The sequence below is a fragment of the Somniosus microcephalus genome, chromosome 9, assembly GCF_052327205.1.
Source record: "Somniosus microcephalus isolate GS21.2 chromosome 9, FLI_Smic_1.0, whole genome shotgun sequence".
NCBI lineage: Eukaryota > Metazoa > Chordata > Chondrichthyes > Squaliformes > Somniosidae > Somniosus > Somniosus microcephalus.
Window position 1 is genome coordinate 122,814,788 of NC_140995.1, and position 4,105 is coordinate 122,818,892.

Below are 4,105 nucleotides of genomic sequence, written 5' to 3' on the forward strand. Positions count from 1 at the left end.
CCTGCATCAAGAGCATAGCTTATCATAAGTGAACATGATATGATATTTACAGTATTTTTTACATAGGTCAATTCATCTGTCTCAAAAGCTAATTTGTATCTTTGTTCTGTAAAGCAACACAAACTTTAAAGAGCAACAGCAACAATTCTTCCATAATATTTTAATTCTAATATATGACGACTTATTAATTTTCAATATTCTTAATTGTAGGTTAGTACATGATCGGCTTTAGCGAATCTATCATAGTTGTTAATTCTTCAGTGTGATCACATCCTGAGATTCACATACACCAGTACTCTGATTTAAGTGAAATTATCCTAATTCCTTGGCACCCGTTTGTTTCTGTTGCAGATTGTCTCCAAAGTGTTTACTATTTTACTTGTTGCATGACCATTTTATAATATCTATCAAGTACTTAAGAATTCTGTTTTTCCATTACAAAAGTTCATATTCTAATGTCAGTTACATCAGAACACCTTGCTTAATTATGTAGCTTTAAGAGTTAATCTTATTTCTTTCCCCGTAGTAATATCTAAGTTAAAACTGGCCTAGTGTATATCTGACTGCAACAATTAAACAAAGAGAAAAAACCTGTGAGCTGGAGGTTGCGTCCTGCAAAGACCATAAGCTGTTTGTTCACTGAAGGAAGACAACAGCACTTTGGTTGTTGAAAAGTATAGCATTCCAGTGCTGCAAATAGTGCTGTAAAGAGACTTCATGTAACAGGTCTGTCTGTTAGCCCATTAATGGTCCAGTGTGGCTGATATTATCTCTTTTCTGAAGTGACGTGAGATGTAGTGGAATTCCTAGCAGTTACTCGTTAACAATAATAAGGTTCATTGATCACCCAAAACACACTATCCTAGATTACTCTGTACATAAACTCTGTCTTGGTTCACATGGAGTGCAGGTTCGCCTATCAAAGTGGACTGGTTATATTGGTACAAAAAAAACATAGGCAGTCACCTCCAATCGCAACAATCAATCTTAATTATGAACATTTTGATTTCTTTGTTTGCTTTTCTGTGGTTCCCTGCATTTTCTGTTTACTGTTGTTGCTGTCCATAGCCTTACTTTCCATTATCCATCTCTTGGCTCTTTCCTGCTAGCACATGCCAAGTTCTAAAGGCTTGGCATTTCAACAAAAGTCATTCCTTCTTAGAGCATGACCAGACTCCCTGCTCATCTTTGCTATGAATGGCTTTTGCAGCTGATTTTCAGCAAATTAAATGTTAATTGTTTCAAAGTTGCTCCACCTCCAAAATAGATAGCAATAGCAGAAAGGTGAAACCAAAAAAGTTAGGAAAAGATCCTAGATTTAAAATAGATTGCATTAGTTATATAATGACTAAAGTTAAACTAAAAAAGTAGAGCAGGAAGAGAACAGGGAAGAAGAGAGAATGGGAGGGAAAAGATTTGATTGTGAGCATAATAATTCATTTAAACATTTCATTTTATTTAAAATTGTATTTTAGTGTTTAGTAGGTTACCTTATTATTGATAAACTAATATGTACTATATTGCATTTTTCAATTTGTACTGCTTTTAAACCATACAGAATATGTTTTAGAATGCATATTAACATGTGAAATAAATCTAATTTACACTTACTGCGAAAGTTCATACATGTTGGCACCAATATGTAGATCTGAACAGCTATCACTGACTCTCCACGTCACCCCATCATTGCCATTGTACCAGTTGAAGTGCTGCTGACTATTTTTCACTGCCGCTCTCCAGTATCATGGTAGAGTTAGTTGGTGTCTTGTTTACATATTGATCCCCAGAAGATCAGTTTTCCAATCCTGAGAACTGGGAAATAGTTGCTGCTCCCAGTCATTACATAGAAACATACAAACATAGAAGATAGGAGCAGGAGTAGGCCATTTGGCCCCTCGAGTCTGCTCCGCCATTTAATGAGATCATGGCTGATCATCCAAATTCAGTGCCCTGTCCCTGCTTTCTCCCCATATCCCTTGATCCCTTTAGCCTTAAGAAATATATCTAACTCCTTCTTGAATATATTTAATGAATTGGCTTCAACTGCCTTCCTGGTAGAGAATTCCACAGGTTCACCACTCTCTGGGTGAAGAAATTCCTCCTCATCTCTGTCCTAAATGGCTTACCCCTTATCTTTAGACTGTGACCCCTGGTTCTGGACTCCCCCGCCATCGGGAACGTCGTTCCTACATCTAGTCTGTCTAGTCCTGTTAGAATTTTATAAGTTTCAATGAAATCCCCTCTCATTCTTCTAAACTCCAGCGAATATAAGCCCAATCGACCCAATCTCTCCTCATACGTCATTCCTGCCATCCCAGGTATCAGTCTGGTGAATTTTCGCTGCACTCCCTCCATGGCAAGAACATCCTTCCTCAGATAAGGCAACCAAAACTGCACACAATACTCAAGGTGTGGTCTCACCAAGGCCCTGTACAACTGCAGCAAGACATCCTTGCTCCTGTACTCAAATCCTCTCGCTACGAAGGCCAGCATACCATTTGCCTTCTTAACTGCCTGCTGCACCTGCATGCTTACCTTCAGCGACTAGTGCACAAGGACACCCAGGTCGCGTTGCACTTCCCCTTCTCCCAATCTATTGCCATTCAGATAATCTGCCTTCCTGTTTTTGCCACCAAAGTGGATAACCTCGCATTTATCCACATTATACTGCATCTGCCATGCATCTGCCCAATCACCCAACCTGTCCAAATCATACTGGAGTTTCTCAGCATCCTCCTCACAGCACACACGCCCACCCAGCTTTGTGTCATCTGCAAACTTGGAGATATTACATCTAGTCCCCTCACCTAGATCATTAATATATATAGTGAATAGCTGGGGTCCTAGCACCGATCCCAGCGGTACCCCACTAGTCACTGCCTGCCACTCCGAAAAAGACCCGTTTATTCCAACTCTTTGCTTCCTGTCTGCCAACCAGTGTTGATGATCACAGCGCTGAAGGAGATCTCAACCTAGATCCAAAAAGTCCACAGCAGCAGTAACTACATCTGTCACTCGGTTGCCGAATTTCTTGGAATTGTGTCACCTTCTACCTTTGATGATCTTCTGTATCTGCAGTCATTGGAAGCACTTGTAATATTTCTTTGTTTTTCCCTGTTAAATTGATTCCAGAGAACAGTATTTTTTCCATTGCTGAAGCATTAATCAAGCTCTTAGTTGAAGTTTTAGAGCCACTGCAATTGTTGTCACAGCTTTAAACCCTTGAATCACTCCTTTGTTGATACAATACTGGAATCATTTGTGTTTGATTAGAAAACATTAGGGATTGCTCAACCCTGGCGTGGCAGATGATATTGTTTTTGTACTTGCATCTTGTATTTGCATGAGCTGGTTCACAATGAATTAATCAGGTGTTCACTTTTGTTTTGTGGCCAGTTATGAATCAATGGATAGGAAAATGAGGAATAGATTAGGTTATCGTAAAACCAAAAATCATACATTTCCCCAACATTTATAAGCATTAGTCACGCAATATTTGTCTTTTGTGGGGCTTAATATTTCATTCAGCTCATTGTCAGGAATTACCTTGCAGAATAATCCAGTCTCATAATCTGTGTAAATAGCTCATGGATTATACCCTTTATCCATATCGGATACTTTTCCAGAGCAGAGTACCATAAATGTCAAAAGAATATATATTGCCTATTTTTTAATAACTATTTTCCTACTTTTAGAAAAACAAAGGTATTCCAACAATAGTTTAACAGAAAAGCAAACAGCAGCAGATAAAGGGAATATGATACAAAAAGAACACAACAGAAAACCTTCTAACATATACTAGGCAAGTAATAAAGCCATGTATGGGTTAGCAGCTGGATTCTCTGCCATGATCCCACCCAAAATTGGGTGGGGTCGTGGTGGAGAATGATGGAAAATTCGGACGGAGAGGCTTACTGCCGACTCACTACTCAACCTGCATTGCCCTGCCCCCATCCCTGGCAGGACCGCCACTGGCCACTTCTTCCACATTTCCCTCATGCAAATGGTGGGGGAAGGTTCCACAGCTGATTTTCCTGACATCCCTTCCCCAATACCGCCACATCACGGGCTCACTATTTGGAAGGTACCTGTAGGCTCCAGGACG